Raw genomic sequence first — 19,503 nt, 5'->3', positions numbered from 1 at the left:
TGACAAAATGTATGGTGTCCAGACAGTACAATCAGGATGCAAGGAAAAAGACTGTCAAATCTGCCAATACAGGGTAAGATGGTTTTGAAATTTTTCCTGCCTCTGAAAATCATCTGTCAGTTACTCTAGGACTTGGCTAAAGTTGGCTGCTTCAACATGGCAAATGAGACTTTGGGTGATTGCCCAGGTAACCAGTTGTCTCTGTCATTTATTGAACTTTTTGGAAGTTGTTTGATTGCACTTCCTGCTTACTCAAGTGATATTATTTCTCTTATCGGATCTTTGACGGGGTTGAAGACTAGATAGTCATAGTTACTTTCTTATCATGACTGGCCAAGTTATCTATAACACAAGACTTAGACTCCTTAGGATAGAATAATTATTGAGACATTTATCACATTTATTGCTCGATATTGTTTTTGCTGGCTGTAATTTTAATTTTTATACTTTATATTTGTTCTTTTTTTACTGTTGATAAATTTATTGTATTAAAATTATATATAAAATACCAGTCTAGACAGAGTCGTTTAACACATAACATATACAATTAACTTTTAAAACTTAAAATTTACAATGATTGTGAATACAAAATTGGCATTGAAACAGTCTCCCAAAGCAATTTATTTGGCTGTTCTTGTTCGAATCTGTCATTTGAGAATCTGATGATCACTTTCTTTTACTTTCTGTTCCATTAAAATCACTTGTCCATTTTTTGCTTTGGATTGAAGAATTGTTGGAGAAGGCCACAAGAAGTCTCCAAATTTCTGCAGTGTTCCATCTATTTGTTAGAGGTTATGTCTGCACTAACTGTAGATGCCTGGCTCCATAAAGAATATGTTTTCTTGGATGATGGACATAAGGAAACCTTTTGATCCTTTTTCATAGAGGAATGTCTATGGTCTGAAGCAGGGAACTGCATGTTATTTCTGGGTGTAGAATTCTTATTTTCACATTTCACCAAGTCCTCCTCTATTTCATTACATTTCCTCTTCCGTGCCTTGGGAATGCTTATTGTGACCGGTATAGCACAACCAGGGGGCTTCACTGCCATTCTGTTTGGCTGCAAGGTGTAAACTAACTCAGGTTTTGGAAATCGAGTGCTTTGCACATTTTTCTGTTGAAACTTCACAAAAGTCGAGAACTACAGATCCATCCTCTGCTGCATTCTTAGATATTTCAAAACTTGTTGATTGAGATTCAGTTTCAACTACACCAAGATCTAATGAATATTCAGGCTTGTGATTCACAGTTTGGTTTTCTGGTCCTGCGCTCTCTGCTTGCAGCCCTTGTCAGTTGCTGGACTTCCTTGTCCTTGTGCTTGCTGTGGAGAGCACCGTCTTCATCTGCACCTCCTCGGCTGTAATCGGCGGTCCCGCTCCTCTCTCCACTTTTGAAGGTCACTATTTTTCTCTTCAGTTGTGCTGTCAGGGTTTCCACTTCATTCTGTAGCTTTAAACAGCACTCCCGTCTTCGGCATTTTTTTTTCATTGCTCTGTTTCGTAGGTTTTCAGTTTCTTTTGCCTGAGTGGTAAGGATCACCTTTTCTTCTGACCACTTCTTTCTATCAGGTTTATATTCCTCTTTGAATTTCTGCAGCTCATCCCGAAGTTTACTGAGCTTCTTCCTAAGTGCATCTGGGTCCTCCACAGGCTCTTATTTGACCTTTCATTACCTCTGGCTTCTAGATCTTGGAATTTTTCTTTCCACTTATCCAATTCTTTGGCTAGCCAAGCAGCTTCCTCTAACTTGGCTTCAAGCACTGGGTCTTGTTCCACCTGAGCTTGTTCTCTTCTAGTGTCAGTCTCATGACTTCAATCACCTTCTCCTTAACACTGAGATCTTTGCACACTCTCTCCTACAGTTTCTTCCACTTTGTGATTGTTTAACTGCTTCTTGAGCTGCTGGGTGCTCTGCTGTTTTATCTCTATTTCCTGTGAATACTGGTTTTTCCTTTTCTCCAGTTCATTAATTTTAATCCTCAATATTTTATCTGCATCATGCCTTACAGATACCTCCTTCTGTACCTTCTCAAGCTGCTTTTTGGCATCAGTGAGTTTCTCTTTCAGCTCAACATGATCTTCTTCCTTCCTCTGAAGATTTGCTTGGAGATTCTGAGTAAGAACATGGTTTGCAATAAGCTCCTCTTTCAATTTTTCTGGTTTTGTCTGCTAATTTCTCTTTCGTCCTCCTTTAACTGAAGTGACTGCTTCATATTGTGCCAATTATTTGCCAAATGTGTGATTTCTTCCTTCAGCTTGATTTCCTTTTCATTTAAATCTTTGGTGCTTTTGATGTGATCCTGGTGATTTGCTTCCAATACAGTCAGACTTGCTTCCAGCTTTAAGATGACAGATTCCTTCTCTAAAATGCCTTACTCTAATTTGGTTAATTGCCTACACTCATCTTTCTGGGTCTCTATCATCATTTCAAGTTCCTTTATTTTTACCTTATAGCTTACCATCCTGAGTAAGCTCTGAAAGAGCTTGCTCTCTTTCGGCTACAACTGTACTTGAACACCAAGACTAACACGTTTTTCTGGCAGTTCTTCCCTGAGCTGCTGTATAAGACTTTCTTTCTCTTCCAGTTGATGACTGTTATGCTCATCCTCACTCTCCCTAGCTTGCAATTCAATGTTCTCATCCCTGTAGCCTTTTACTTCCACCTGAAATTTTTCATTTTGCTCTTCCAATTTCTGAATCGGGTAAGACTTTTTGGAGGAGGCCTTCACAATCTCTTTACAGACTTCCCAGATGGCTTCACTACTAGAGTGGAAGGAACTTTCCCTACTCAGTTCTCGAATGTGATATTCTTTAACCCCTTTGCTTGACAAGTCATTACCTGGAAGCTGTAGTGATGTATCCAGCAAACTATCCCCCTTCAGGACCATTTGACAGATCCTGGAGATAAAAAATCTGTTTTTGAAATATGAGAAGCAACCATAGTTCATCTATTTTTGTTTGCACCAGCTGTATCTGTGAAACATTGCTTGTGATTCTTCTTGTAGCAGTTTCCATCTTCTGTGGCAATTTCAGGATCCTTTCCTCCTGCTCTTGGTTCACAGCTCTCTGTGTGTGCAACTCAGCAGCCGTACATTTAAGTTATCTGCCCACTTGGGCATGGCATTTTATACTATAAGTGCCTATGTAAACTGCACACCCTCTCTTTCTTCCGGCTGCTAGATTCGATTGCTGATTTCCCCATTCGAGTAGAGGACTGTGATCTGTGAGTCTAGCCCTAAATAAACAATCCTTTATTATACTCAACTCTGAGCTAGTGTGAAATTTCCTTTTAGTGTCCATTTTTAGGGTAGGAAGCTAAAACCCTTGGTATGTCATCTCAGACTCTGACGTGTACTGGCAATGCCAAATCCTGTCCTTGTACCTTGTACCTGCACATCAGCTCTGATAATTTCCTCAATTGTTTCAAAATGATTTTACTATTGTCTTTTGTAGAGCCTGAATCTCTTGGCCTGTATACATTTCTAATGATCTCATTGATGATGCACTTAGCCTCTGGTCCTCACTCTGCACTTATGATTCCAAGGTATGAAGTTTTCCTTTTAAAGATGACATCTCATCCTTGGACATTGTTTGGATAGCATGCAGATTGCCTTCTTGGAGAGACACACTATCTGTTAACTTATCATAACTTTTTAAACAAATTTTTATTGTCAAATTCAACAGAATAAATTCTTTTAGACAATTTCTCAGTACCCTTTGACATTAATTAAATTTTGTCTGTCAAATTAATGTTATCCTTTTCAATAATATTAATTTTCAGCTAACTTTTTACTTTTGATGATATTAATCCTGTAAGCTAGCTGTTCATTATTAGTCTGTAACAATGAATGTAAAATTTCTAAAAGTGCCTCATTCTTGCCTCTGTTATCAAATCATTTTCTTAAGGATATAATATGAAAATCAAAGCTAACTCCAAATATCCAATAAATGGATGTATCAGAAAAACCATATAAGCCTTGCAGGGTAACATCCATAGTATAAATTAAAAGGTTATTAAATTCCTGAAAGGTGATATTATCATCCATTGTATAACTATCAAATTTATTGATTTACTAAACTCCATTAGATCTCAATAAATTGTTGTAGGTTTAATAATCTTTATAGGCCAGCAGGTGTCGTGGTTGTAGATGTGCAGTGGATAGACCAGCAGCAGAGTGAACAGTATTGTACCACTTGGGTTCCGTGCATTGGTGCCTGGTTTAATACTGACAAATACGCTTTACTTGACAAATTTAAAGCAATTAAATCAATTCTGTACATGGAGAGAGTTTTCTGGTGGCCAGAATATCAAGGAGCCAAGAGCTTGCAAGCAGGGAACACAAACTAGAAGTTATGCAAGATACCATGCATCAAGGACAGCAGTGGGGAAGGAGAGAGTGTCCACAAGCCCAGGAAATTGCCAAGTCACCACGTGGTAGCTCTGCTGTGGGGAGGTTTGACAAAAATAAATAAATAAAAACTGTTTAGTAGGTAAAATCAAGCCAGGCAGGCAGGGAGAGCTTCTGCATCATGGACCTTTTGGAAATTTTGAACCTATCCCAGTAGGTGTGGAGTTGGGATTCATGTGTGTGCCAGATGAAGTTGGATGCTATAAAGTAAATGCACACTAACTCAGAATTGAGTATAATAAAGGGTTATTTATTTAGGTTAGATCACAGATCACAGTCCTCTGCAAGAATGGCAAATAGGAATCAAATTCAGCAGCTGGGAGAAAGAGAGGACAAGCTTTACAGCTGCACTTATAGTATGAGACCACACCCAAGTGGGTTGGTATCTTAAAGGCTATTGACTGACGAATTCCCCACTGTAAAGTACCACTTGACAATTGTTGGCCTTAATGATGTTAATTTGTGCTGTCAGTGGTATTCTGTATCTTAATAACTATGGCCTTGTATTTCTTTCCATAATCTCTCTGATATGCTCAATCCTCTCTTCACTGCAAAACATGGCTTAGTGCTTGTTGGTTGAGTCTCTATGAGTCCCCATGTTAGTTAATTCTGTGAGTTTTCCTGTGGTATCCTTGATCCCTCTTGCTCCTACAATCCTTTCTCCCCAGATCTGCAGGGTTCCCCAAGCTCCACCTAATGTTTGAATGTGGATCTACATCTGTTTCCATTGGTTGCAAAATGAAGCTTCTCTGATGGCAACTGGTCTAGCCACCAACCCCAGCACCTCCCATAGGCAGGACAACTGTAAGTAAAATGTTATAGTTATTAATTTTAGGCAGTTTATAGCATGGTAATTTTTCTTTCTCTTTCAATTAGGACAGACAATTTTACTGAGTATCATAGTCTAGGCTGGCCATCATTGTTTAGGACTTGGAATGCATTAATCCATGCTCTTCTAGGTTTCAAAGATTCAATTGAAAAATCAGTTCTTATTCTGATGGATTTTCCTTTATATATGACTGGTGCCTTTTTTCTTTTGCCATTTTCAACACACTTTCTTGTTATATATTTACTATTTTAATTAAGATAAGTTTGGGTTTTTTTCATTTCTGGTCTTGTCCATGTTCTATAGGCTTCTTATATCTGTGTACTCATGTCTTTACTTGGCTTGGCAAAGTTTTCTTCTATGATCTTCCAGAAATTACTGTTTATTGACCTGGGATTCTTCACCATCATTTATGCCTATAATTTGAAGATTTGGTTTTGTTCATGGTGTCCTACATTTCCTGTATGTTTCTTTGCTCTATGTGTTTTGTTGTTGTTGCATGAAATTTTGATGATATCCTGGCAATAAAGTTTGCTTTGAGTCAAGGGACAGAGCTAACCACTAGCTAACCAAAATTAACCACAGCAGTCTTGAAGGACTGAGGACATATACAAGACAGGAAGTAGTAGGGAAGGGTTGAGTGACAATATCAGCTCTTTTAGAATGAAGACTGGGAGAGAAAACATTACTGGTGGCTTCTCTGTCACTTCCTTCATCATTCTGGTTCTTACCCCAATAACTGACTCCCAATTTTTTATTGGTTAAAAATAATTAAATAAGCACTTCACATAGCATCCAACTTGGGCCATGAAAATTACAAGATATATGTTCACCCTTGGCCTCACAGCTGCCAGAATTGGTTGACTTTTCTTCTCTTGCCACAGACACTCTGAGAAATTCTAGAATCTCCTGTTGTAGCCTCTCTATAACTGCCTCCAGCTGTGACCCAAACTCCATGGGCCACAAACTCTACAAGTGCATGGGCTCCAAACACTGTAGTTAGCTGCCACAATGAGTTGGTTATACCATCAGGCAGCACCACCACGTGTGCTTCTTCTGGATGTTCCCCTGTGTCCACTTTTCAGATGGGTGACATCTAGGCATCTTCTCTGTGTGGGTTGCAGGCTTCCCCTGGACTTCCTTCTTGGGATTCTGTCACACTACATTAGCCACATTGGCACCTGCTCAGGCTTTTATTGCTGTTTCAACTGCCACACACACTCAACTCACAGTTATACATGAGCAGTTGCAACTGCCTTCAATCAGACTGTGCTCTGAGTTCTCTACCCAAATGTGCAGGGACAGTAAGCCTCATACTTCACTACCATTGTTAGCAGATCTAATGAGATAACTGGGAATTCTTTAAAGGTGGGGCAATAATTTTTAAATAAAGAAAGAAAGAAAAGATTTAAGGAACTAGTAGTTTCATATGTTATAAATTCACTTTTTGTGAAGAAGATGTTAATTTTGTGGACCACTCAGGGTAATTTATTCCACAAGGCTAGAAAGATTTAGTTACAGAAGTATTGGAAACTGATCCTCAGTTACAGTGGAAAACCTTGTGGAATGATGAAGCTATCCAACAGCTTGCTAGGGTAGGATTAGATGTTATGAGATTTCCCAAGATCAAATCATCAGTGAGAGCCATTAAGCTGATATGGAAAGTCAGACTACATTTGTTAATCACACCTTGACCCTATGCCATACAGCAGCTTTGTTGCTTGGGACAAAATTTAAATAATCAGGAAAGTAGACCACGAGCAATGGATGAGTGTTCCCCCTACACCACATCCTCTCCAGCATAGGCTATCATTGGTGGTTTTTTTTTTTTATTTTAGCCATTCTGACAGGTGTAAGATGGTATCTCAAAGTTGTTTTGATTTGCATTTCCCTGATTTCTAAGGAGGTTGAACATGACCTTAAGTGTCATTTGGCCATTTGAATTCTTCTGCTGAGAATTCTCTGTTCAGTTCAGTACTGCATTTTAATTGGGTTAATTAGAATTTTAATTTCTAGTTTCTTGAGTTCTTTATATATGTTGGAGATCAGACTTTTGTCTGATGCGGGGTTGGTGAAGATCTTCTCCCATTCAGTAGGATGTCTTTTTGTCTTAATGACAGTGTCCTTTGCTTTACAGAAGCTTCTCAGTTTCAGGAGGTCCCATTTATTCACTGTTGCTCTTATTGACTGTGCCACTGGAGTTATACATGGGAAGCGGTCTCCTGTGCCCATGTGTTGCAGTCTACTTCCAACTTTCTCTTCTATCAGGTTCAGTGTGGTAGGATTTATATTGAGGTCTTTAATCCATTTGGACTTGAGTTTTCTGTGTGGTAATAGATACAGATCTATTTTCATTCTTCTACAGATTGACATCCAGTTATGCCAGAACCATTTGTTGAAGATGCTTTCTTTCTTCCATTGTATATTTTTAGCTCCTTTGTCAAAAATCAGGTGTTCATAGGTTTGTGGATTAATATCCGGGTCTTTGATTCAATTCCATTGGTCAATGTCTCTGTTTTTATGCCAATACCAAGCTGTTTTTCATTACTGTGGCTCTGTAACAGAGTTTGAAGTCAGGGATGGTAAAGCCTCCGGAAGTTCTTTTATTGTATAGGATTGTTTTGGTTATCCTGGATTGTTTTGGTTTTCCATATAAAGTTGGTTGTTTTCCTCTCAAGGTCTGTGAAGAATTTTATTGGGATTTTAATGGGGATTGCATTAAATTTATAGATTGCCTTTGGTAGAATTGCCATTTTTACTATGTTGATCCTACCCATCCAAAAGCATCGGTGATCCTTCCATTTTCTGGTGTCCTCTTCAATTTTTTTCTTCAAAAACTTAAAGTTCTTGTCAAATAGATCTTTCACTTCCTTGGTTAGAGTTACCCCAAGATACTTTATGCTATTTGTGGATATCGTGAAAGGTGAAGTTACTCTAATTTCCCTCTCTGCTTCTCTATCCTTTGGGTACAGGAGGGCATCTGATTTTTTTTTTAGTTGATCTTGTATCTATCTGGTCTTGGGCTTTTTTTGGTCAGGACAGCATCTATTTCCTCAGGACTTCTAGGTCTATTTAAATTGTTCACCTGACTTGATTTAATTTTGGTATATGGTACTTACCTTAAAAAAAATGTCCATTTCTTTTGCATTTTCCAATTTTGTAGCATACAGGCTTTTGTAGTAAGAACTAATGATTTCCTTAGTGTCTATTGTTATGTCCCCTTTTCATTTCTGATCTTGTTAATTTGTGTGTTCTCTCTCTGCCTTTTGATTAGTTTGGCTAAGGGTTTGTCAATCTTGTTGATTTTCTCAAAGAACCAGCTCTTTGCTTCATTGATTCTTTGGATTGTTTTCTGTGTTTCTATTTTGTTAATTTCTGCGCTCAGTTTGATTATTTCCAGTCTTCTACTCCTCCTGGGTGAGTCTGCTTCTTTTTTTTCTAGGGCTTTCAGGTGTGCTGTTAAGTCTATAATGTGAGCTTTTTCTGTTTTCTTTATGTGAGCACTTAGTGCTATGAACTTTCCTCTTAGCACTGCTTTCATGGTGTCTCTTAGGTTTGGGTATGTTGTGTCTTTATTTTCTTTGAATTCAAGGAAGACTTTAATTTCTTTCTTATTTCTTCCTTGACCCAGGGATGGTTCGGTAGTTGACTGTTCAGTTTCCATGAGTTTGTAGGCTTTCTGGAGGTAGAATTGTTGTTGAATTCTAACTTTGTTCCATGGTGATCTGATAAGACACAGGTGATTACTACAATTTTTTGTATCTGTGGATGCTGGCTTTTTTTAACGGGTATGTGATCAGTTTTTGAGAAGGTGTCATGAGATACTGAAGAAGGTAGATTCTTTCCTGTTTGTATTGAATATTCTACAGATGTCTGTTAAAGCCCATTTGATTTTTTACATCTGTTAGTTCTCTAATTTCTCTGTTAAGTTTCTGTCTGGTTGACCTGTCCATTGGTGAGAGAGGAGTGTTGAAATCTCCTACTATTAGTGTGTGGGGTTTGATGTGTGCTTTGGCTTCTAGTAATGTTTCTTTTACATATGTGGGTACTTTTATATTAGGGGCATAGATATTCAGGATTGAGACTTCATCCTGATGAATTTTTCCTGTTATGAGTATAAAGTGTCCTTCTCCATCTCTTCTGATTGATTTTAGTTTGAAATCAATTTTGTTAGATATTATTATAGCCATACCCATTTATTTCTTAGTTCCATTTGATTGGGAAACCTTTTCCCAACCCTTACTTTGAGGTAGTGTCTGTCTTTGAGGTTGAGGTGTATTTCTTGTAAACAAAAGAATGTTGGATCCTGTTTTCGTATCCATTCTCTTAACCTGTGCCTTTATATAGGTGAATTGAGTCCATTGATATTAAGTGATACTAACGACCAGTGGTTGTTAACTCTGGTTATTTTTTTGGTGGTGATGTTTGTGTGTTTCCCTTCTTTAAGTTGTGCTGGTGAAGGGTTGTCAGATGTCTGTGTTATTGTGGGTGTTGTTAGCTTCCTTGGGTTGAGGTTTTCCTTCTAGTATTTTCTATAAGGCTGGGTTTATAGATACGTATTGCTTAAATCTGGTTTTGTCCTGGAATGTCTTGTTTTCTCCATCGATGCTGAATGCAAGCTTTGCTGGGTATAGTAGTCTGGGCTTGCATCCATGGTATCTTAGTGTCTGCAGCACATCTATCTAAGACCTTCTGGATTTCATGGTTTCCACAGAGAAGTCAGGTGTAATTCTGATAGGTTTACCTTTATATGTTACTTGACCTTTTTCCTTTGCAGCTCTTAATATTCTTTCTTTATTCTGTATGTTTTGTGTTTTGATTATTATATGGCAAGGGGATGTGGAGTTTTTTTTTTATCCAGTCCATTTGGTGTTACATAAGCTTCTTGTACCTTCACAGGAATATTCTTCTTTAGGTTGGGAAAGTTTTCTTCTATAATTTTGTTGGATATATTTTCTGGGCCTTTGAGCTGGAATTCTTCTCCTTCTTCTACCCTTATTATTCTTAGGTTTTGTCTTTTCATGGTGTCCCAGAGTTCCTGGATGTTTTGTGTTAAGAATTTGTTGGACTTGCTGTTTTCTTTGATCAGTGCATCTATTTCCACTATCATATCTTCATTGACTGAGATTCTTTCTTCTATCTCTTGTATTCTGTTGGTTATACTTGTCTCTATAGTTCCTGTTCCTTTATCCAGATTTTCCCTATCCAGCCATCCCTCGGTTTATGTTTTCTTTATTACTTCTATTTCGGTCTTCAAGTCTTGAACTGTTGTTTCCTTTACCTGTTTGATTGCTTTGTCTTGGTTTTCTTGTGTATCTTTGAGGGATTTATTAATTTCTTCTAACTTTTTGTTTGTCTTCTTGCCCATTTCTCTAAGGGAGTTTTTCACTTCCTGTTTAAGGGTCTCCATCATTTTCATAGGGTTACATTTAAAGTTGATTTCTTTTACTTCTTCTGGGTTAGGGTGTTCAAGTCTTCCTGTTGCATGTTCTCTGGTTTCTGGTGTTATCATGCTGCTTTTCAGGTTGTTGGAGAAATTCTTGCATTGGTGGCTGCACAGCTCTTTCTTCAAATGAGGCCAGGAGAGTCTCGGCTTCTTGATCCAATCTTTGCTGTGGCTGACTGTGTATTTGGGAGTTTTTCTTGGTCTGCCCTCTCTTAGGTCCCCTCAGCACTGGAGCTGGATCTCAGATCCCCTCCACCCTGAAGCAGGCTGTGCTGGGGGACCTAAGGACCCTGCAGATGAAAAGGAGTGCTTGGGGGCAAGTTGGAATGGGATAAAGAAAGCCAGAAGCTGGGAACACGTCCTGCTGGATGGCTAGAAAAGTTTAGGAAATTGAAGGGGGCCTGGATTCCATTCCCCAGGACCATCCAGCCGGGTGACCACTCACTCACCACTCCTGATCTGTCTCTCTTTGTGTGTGTCTGTCTGTCTGTATGTATGTATGTATATCTGTCTGTCTCTGTGTGTCTCTATCTGTGTGCATCTCTCTCTTTATGTCTCTCTCTCATCTCTCTCTCTTTCACGCACTTTCAGGAAAAGGAGAGACTATAAACTTGAGTCTATAAAATAGATAGACTGTACCCAGGAAGGAGCTTGTTATACACAGCAGCCAAATGCAGATTTGTACTCTGATCAGAAGGGTCTGGTAGAGCTGTTGGCAGCATAAACATCTTAAGGATGGAGTGTCTAGGGGCTTCCTTTGTATGAGAATCTGGCCTTTTCCACTTTGGGAATCTGACTAACAAATCCTCATAGAATATTTTCAAAGCAGACATATTTATTTCTTCTTTATAAAAATAATTTTTAGTTTGTTATTTTAAGTACCCTGAAAAATGACATATCTCTTGATCATTTAAAGAAATCCTCCTTTAGGCTTCATGAAATACTTCAAAAAATCGAAGGATTAAGTTCTTGTATGCATGAAGGAATTTAGCTAAGGAATATCCTTTTGGGGGGTATAATAAAGGGATCTTTATTTAGGGGTAGACTCACACTTGTATATTAATGCAAATTCTACAGTCCTCTGCATGAGTAGGGACTAGAAACCAAATCCAACAGCCAAGAGGGAGAAAGAGCAAGCATGCACATTTCTAGTACCCAAAGCCACACCCAATCTGGTTGAGCTTCTCAAAGACCATTGACTGAAGGAGTTACCCCAGTACCTCCCTGTTTTGTCTAAATAAAAGAGTTCCAAACCCAATGCAAAATGATATGCAGTCAGAAAGATATCATGTATAAAAACTAGAATTGCAACTAGCATAAATAGTATTAAGTAAGAAACATGTGCTAAATGTTTCAATAATTTTTCTATCCTAAGGAATCTAAGTCTTGTATTAGAAATGGCTTGGGTTAGTCATGAGAGGAAAGTAACTATGACTATCTATCTAGTCTTCAACCCCATCAAAGACCTGAGAAGGAAAATAATATTACTTGAGTAGAGAGGGAGTACAATCAAGCAACGTCCAAAATGTGCGATAAATGACAGAGACAACCGGCTACCTGGGCAGTCATCCAAGGCTCATTTGCAACATTGGTGCGACTTTGGCTAAGGCCTAGAGCAACTGACAGATCATTTTCAGAGGCAGGGAGATTTTCAAAACCACGTTACCTTATTTTGGCAAGGTTTGGCAGTTTTTATTGTCTCATGTCCTGATTGTGCATCGTAGACACCATGCATTTTGTCAGTGGTCGAGACATGGGCAGTTCTTTCCCAAAAGTAACATGCCTTACCCTCTCTGAGGAGTGAATTGGGGTGGGGTAGAGGGCAGGTGGAGAGAATGGGAGGGGAGGAGGGAGGGAGTTCTGAATTTGACCATTGGGACACATGTGGTCAAGTTGAGGATTGTCATAGTTAGGATTTCTGTTGCTGTAATAAAACACCTTAGCTGAACAAACCATGTCAGGAAAGAAGTGTAGTCAGAGACTGCTTGTTTGTAACCTGGCTGCCCAGACCCGAAATAATCACACTGAAACTGCATTAATTAAAACACTGCTTGGCCTATTAGCCTATGCATATTTCTATCTAACTCTTGCATCTTAAATCAACCCATTTGTATTAACTTACGTATCACTACAAGGTTGTGGCCTACTGGCAAGTTTCCAGCAGGCTCCAGTGGTTGTCTTTCTCCTTCTGTGGTTACATGGCACCTCCTCTGCTCTGCCTACTCTCTCCCTATATCTCTGCTCAGTTTCATATCTGGCTTTACTCTGTTAAGCCATTGGCAAAAAGCAGCTTCTTTATTAACCAATGACAATAAAACATATTCACAGCATACAGAGGGGGATCCCGTATAACCTCCCCTTTTCTTTCTAAATAAAAAGGAAGGCTTTAACTTTAACACAGTAAAAGTACATATAACAAAACAGGTATCAAGCAAGAATTATAATATATATATATAATCTTTTATCATAACTAAGGAAAACTATAATTATAACTATATATTCTTAAACCCCATCAAAGACCCCAGAAGAAAATATTTCCTAAGTTAAAAGGAAGTACATTATAAGCAACTTTCAAAACTCTAGCATTCATAGAGATATCTCACTGCCTGAAAAGTCACCCAAAGTTCTTCTGTAACATCCTTCTAGGCATGCATTTTCAGCCTACAGGCCAATAGTATCTGGCAGACTTTTTCATAAAGCAGGAAATTTCAAAGACTGTTCCACCTATATTGGCAATCTGTCAGTCACTTAGTCTTCTGTATCCTGAAGAATATCTGGCAGACTCTCTCATGAAGCAGGAACCCTGACGGACCATCTCACCTTCTTTAGGCAACCTCAGTAGTCATTTTTCTGTGGGTCCTGAATTTCCAGTTTATACAGCATAATATCAAGCAGTCCAGGCAAGAGCAGTTTCTTGCCCATATGGCTAACTAACTCCATAAGGAGCCTCTCTCTTGAAGCAGATTGCTGCTGCCAGGAACAGATGTGTCTTAGTATCATGAAAAGTCCTAAGTTATTAAAAATTTTAAGAAGCATTGTTTGTCATAGCCAGAACATGGAAACAACCTAAATGCCCCTTAACTGAAGAGAAATGTGGTACATTTACACAATGGAATACTACACAGCAAAATAAATAAATAAATAACAACATCTTGAATTTTGCAGGAAAATAGATGGAGCTAGAAAACATTATTTTGAGTGAGGTAACCCAGACACAGAAAAACAATTATCACATGTACACACTCATCATGGGTGGTTTTTAAAGCAAAGAAAGCCAGCCTACATACCACAATCTCAGAGAACTTAGACAACAATGAGGACACTAAGAGAGACATGCATAGATCTAATCTACATGGGAAGTAGAAAAAGACAAGATCTCCTGAATAAATTGGGACCATGGGGACCATGGGGAAGGGTTGAAGTGGGAGGGGAGAGGCAGAGAAGGGAGTAGAGAAAAATGTAGAGATCAATAAATATTAATTTAAAAATATGAATGTTATATTCTGTTGGTCTTTGGAAGTTTTAAAGAATAACTATCCATCTAAAATATATTTCTGTACATCTGGAAAACCTAACATGACTACAAGCTTAACAATTGTATATGATTACCTATTAACCTATATTTTTAATTATACATTACATTTTTAAATGAGCATCATAAACACAGCACATTAATTAAGAGCAGAAATAGACGTATAACAAAATTGACCTTAAATTTGCATCAATAGACCAAGATTCATCTCAAAGAAGTGTATTCATCTTTATAGTAGATCCTGCTTTAAATGTAACCAAACATTTATAAACAGTATTTGGGAATTTGGGCATAGTACTCTGCAAACTGCTTCCTGCTTTTTGTTGGATGAAGTATTTTGGGGGGTTCCCAGAGACCTTTCAGAGGTCTTGTTCTATCAAACCATATGAGTCTGGAAGAAATCCACATGTTCTTATCCTCCATGAAAACAAAAGCAGAACCTCTTTTCTAAAGCAACATATCCTTAAACCCAAATTTTGAACTCAAGTTATGTTTAAAATATATATGGTTGGCTTAGCTTAGTTGCATATACAATGAATTCTCTCTCTGTACTTAGCTCATTCACAGTCAAAACAAATAAACACAGCAATATACACAATCCAGACTCTCTGTGTATTTCCCATCTTTTCATAGCTTATTTTTCCTGCCCTATTACTTTTTCTACATGTTTAATATTTATTGTATTATTATTACTCCTTTAATCTATCACTGTCTATACTCTTTTATATTACTTTTACTGTCTATTTACTTTTTCTTCTCTCTCCCAAGCCTATATACCTTTATCTAACACTGTGACCCATTTAGAGGTCTTTTCTATTTGAATTTGTCTTTATTACATATTTGTAATAATTTTCTGACCAGGAATGCTTTTAAACTGGTAAGCTGCTTGGTCTCAGCAGCCCTTGATGCTGGTTCCACCACTTTCAGGCTTTCAATATGGTAGAGGTAGTTTATTGCTGGCTCTGGAACTACTAGGTGGGAGCCCTCCTCACCACCTCAATTCTGGGTAGCATGGTTCAACATACAAACCCTCTTTATCTGAGTAAAAGCTAAATCTGTCATGCAGCTCACTGCATGGCCTGGAAATATCTCTGTGTATGGTGTCAGGAATCTGCCATGCTCTCCTGCCTGGCCATACCTAGCAGAACAATTCAAACACCTGCCCAGGTGGGGAATGCTGAGCCATGGGTATTATCTCAGCTTCTGTCCTCCTGACACCAAGTGGACACATAAGCATCCAGACCCAAAGTGAGTGGCAAGCATCAGACCCAAACATTTCAAACCACGTTGGTGCATCATTCTGATGACAGAGACACATACACTGAAGGCACCTTCTACATCATAGTCTTCTTTGAGGGAGGGAATTCAGGATAGGAACTCAAATAGGGCAGGGATCTGGAGGAGGGAGTTTTTTATGTAGCGGCCATAGAGGGATGCTTCTTACTGGCTTGTTGCCCTTAGTTTTCTCAGGCTGCTTTTATAAAATCAAGGACAACCAGTATGGGATGCAACAACCACAATAGGCTGGGCCCTCCCCCCATCAATCATAAATTAAATAATGCTCTACACAATTGCCTACTACCTGACCTTATGGATCAGTTAGATTCCCTCCTTTCAGACAACTATGACTTGGATTAAATTGGCATAAAACTTTCCAGCACAATGGACACCTTGTCAACTTGACACATAATCACAACAGGCTACATAACAAGGAGGGTTCAAGGTGGACCAATCACATCTCACTGAGAAGGGGAAATAGAAAAAAAATCTCATGGGTGGGTGGGAAAATGTGGGTATGGGAACCTGAAGGATCAGGTTGAGGGTTAGATGAAGGGGGACCGTACTGAAAGAGATGACTGGAAAGGGAGAACAATCTGGGGTAAGATAAAAACTTGGTCTAAGGGACTGAACTTGTAATGTGTTTGATTTTGGAAAACACTGTGAGAATTTTGAAGCTATTTATAGTTTTAGTGTGACATCTTGGAGATAAGTGAGAAAAGAAAGAGTATGACTTAATGTGACATTACCAATAAAGCTACTATAAACATAGTCAAGAAAGTGTCCTTGTGGTATATTAAACATCCTTTAGGTATATACCGAAGAGTGATAAAGCTGGGTCATGAGAAACATTTATTTTCAATTTTATGAAAAAAACACCATATTGATTTCCAAGTAGCTGTGTAAGTTTGCACTCCCACCAGCAATGAAGGAGTGTTCCCCTTGCTCCACATCCTCTCCAACATACACAGTCACATGCATTTTTGATCTGACAGGTATAAGATGGAATCTCAGAGTCATTTTGTTTTGCATTTCATTTCCTTGATGCCTAAAATTGTTGAATATTTTTTAAAGTGTTTTTAGTTGAGATTTAAGATTTGGACCATTTGAGGTTCTTATGTTGAGAGTTCTGTGTTTAAATGTACTCCATCTTTAAATTGGATTATTTGGAGTTTTGATATCTAGTTTCTTAAGTTCTTTATATATTTTGGAAATCAGCCCTCTGTCTGATGTGGAGTTGGTAAAGATATTTCCCCATTATGTAAGCTGCCGTTTTGTCCTATTGAGAGTATCCTTTGCCTTATAGAATCTTTTCAGTTCCATGAAGTCACATTTATTAATTGTTGACTTAGTGTCTGTGCAACTGCAGTTCTGTTCAGGAAGTTGTCTCCTATGACAGTAAGTTCAATGCTATGTCCCACATTCTCATTGATCATATTAAGTATAACTGGATTTATGTTGAGGTCTTTTATCTACTTGGACTTGAGTTTTGAGTTTTGTTTACTTGTGGTACTCCTAACAGAGTGGGGCGGCTGTCCCTAAAATTTTGGCTGAGTTTTGAGAACCTGTTCTTCATACTAAGTTACCTTGCCCAGCCTCCATACAAGGGGAGGTATTTAGTGTTACTGCAACTTGATATATCATGTTTTGTTGATTTCTATGGGAGACCTGACCCCTTTTTGAACTGAAAATGGAGAAATGGATGGAGGGGGGAGAAATAGGAGGAAAGGATGGATGGGGAGGAAAATAAATTAATAAATTTACCTAATAAAAAAATTACTCCATTTAAAACATCTAGTTTCTTTTTCAAAAATCCAAAATCTCCTTTAACAATTTAAAAGCTATCAACTATGGGCTCCTGAAAAAATTAAAATAATGTTTAAAAAAAACTTTCTTACTTCAAGAAGGAAGAACTAGGACACAATCACAATCTGATCAAAGCAAAATCAAACTCCAACAATATAAATAGCTCCATGTCCAACATTTGGGATTCACTCATGATCTTCTGTGCTCCTCTGAAAGGTCTTGCTCTCCTCACTGACTTTGCTCTCTGCAGTACACACAGCTTGGCTTCCAGTCCACCTTTGATGCTGTTCTTGGTGGCCATCCCATGGTACCAACGTATTCCAAGTATTGGGATCTCTGCTGCAACTGGGCTACACTTTCACCAATACCCTCTTCTTGGCTCTCTTCACTGAACCAAGCCTCAATTTCTCTGTATAACCCCTTCAATCCTGGGCTTTCAGCTGCTACTCTAGCTATACGTTCACCAATGGCTTTTCTTGGCCTTCCACGATGCCAAGCCTCAGCCGCTCACTGTGACTTCTTCATGTCCTGCCACCAAAACCAATACTACCCGGGTGATTCTTATACAACAAAGTTTGGCTACCAGCAAGAAGTATAACGTTGAGTGCCTCTGAAATACAGTTTTTGTGTGCTGACTCTGAAGAAACACTTTTTAGAAGATTTTACTTCAATGACTCTGGTCTCTTCCTAACCACTGCTAATTACTCAGTCAAAGAGCTCAATGGCAGGACAAGCTGCTAGCAGAGTCCAGGCTGAGGCAGGCTCCATGGGAACACAAACTTCAAACAGCTCTTGCCCTTCCAGCCTTGGAAGTCAAACACACATTGACTATGTGCTGGAGAACAAATAGCCCATGCCATCACTTCCTGACCCTGCTTCCATAACACTAATGTAGTCTTTCACACCGAGTTCACACTGTGTCAAGACAAACCTTCAGCACAACCATGGGAAAGGAAGGCTAAAATGTGAGGATAATGCAAAGGTTTCGTTTCATTACTCCTGGTCTCTTGAGTTTTCAGCCCCAAATGATCAGAATCACAGAATTATAATTCAGACAAGCAAATGTCCCTGATACTCTTTAAACATCTCTCTGAAACTTTACAAGTCATACCTCTATCATTGCTCGGCTCTCAGCATTCTTATCACCCCAGCTCCCACAAAATAGCTCGCTGAGCTCTCAACACTCAATGACTTTTGTAGCCTGAAGATCCAAAGTCTTTCCACAATCCTCCCCAAAATGACATAATCAGGTTTGTCGCAGCAATACCCCACTATCCTGGTCTGAGTTTGACTTCGAGTTTCTGTTGCTGCAATGAAACACTATAACCTAAGTAAACTTGGAAGGAAAGGGTTTCTTTAGCTTATACTTCCACATCACAGTCCATCTCTGAAGGAAGTCAGACAAAATTTCAAACAGGGCCGGAACCTGGAGGCGAGAGCTGATGTAGAGGTGGTGGAGGGTGCTTACTGGATTGCTGTTCTTGTGCATAGTGTCACAACTTTTGTGACATCATATGTGCAGATGCCCTGTGGTATCCAAAAATCATTGTTCCTTGTTTTTAATCTACTAATGACTCTTACAATCTTTTGAGAACCTTTTCTATGATTATCCCTAACTCTCGGGAGGAGGGGTGTGATGTAGATATCTCATTTAGGGATAAGCATTCCACAGCTTCTTATTTTCTACATATTGACCAGTCTTTGTGTTCATTTCCATCTACTGCTGAACAAAGTTTCTCTGGTGAAGCTTTAGAGAGACAGTAAATCATTAGGAGTTAGTTTGATACTCTTGATAAAGGCACCTACAAGTCTCTTTTCTAGGCAGGCATCAAAAAAAAATAGTCCATGCCATGTATCTAGCCACTGCTTCCAACTTCAGGGATGCTAGAACAGCAACATATCCCCAACAGTAATGGGAGAAAGTCTTGAATTATTCATCAGCAATTCAAGCAGCACTGTGTATCCTCTAGAGTTGGAGAAAATGGTTTCTAGGCTACTGGCCCATCACCAAGCTTCAGATGACTTCCAGAGTCTAAGCTATCATGCACATGAACATGGAAAAATAGAAAAACGCAGGATGCTTGACTCCATCATGTTGTCACCTCCCCCCCTCTCTCTCTGTCTCTCTCTGTCTCTCTCTCTTTCTTTCTCTCTGTCTCTCTCTGTCTCTCTCTCTGTCTCTCTCTGTCTCTCTGTCTCTGTCTCTC

The 19,503-nt window shown here is 38.8% G+C and overlaps 1 pseudogene; it reads right to left on the bottom strand.

The window, feature by feature from the left end:
* Positions 1-620: 620 nt before the first annotated feature.
* Positions 621-17,597, bottom strand: LOC119800659 (annotated as a pseudogene).
* Between the last annotated feature and the right edge of the window lie 1,906 nt (positions 17,598-19,503).

Source organism: Arvicola amphibius, chromosome 14, assembly GCF_903992535.2.
Source record: "Arvicola amphibius chromosome 14, mArvAmp1.2, whole genome shotgun sequence".
Lineage (NCBI taxonomy): Eukaryota > Metazoa > Chordata > Mammalia > Rodentia > Cricetidae > Arvicola > Arvicola amphibius.
The sequence above is the reverse complement of the archived record's forward strand: the minus strand, read 5'-3'. Positions and strand labels throughout refer to the sequence as shown.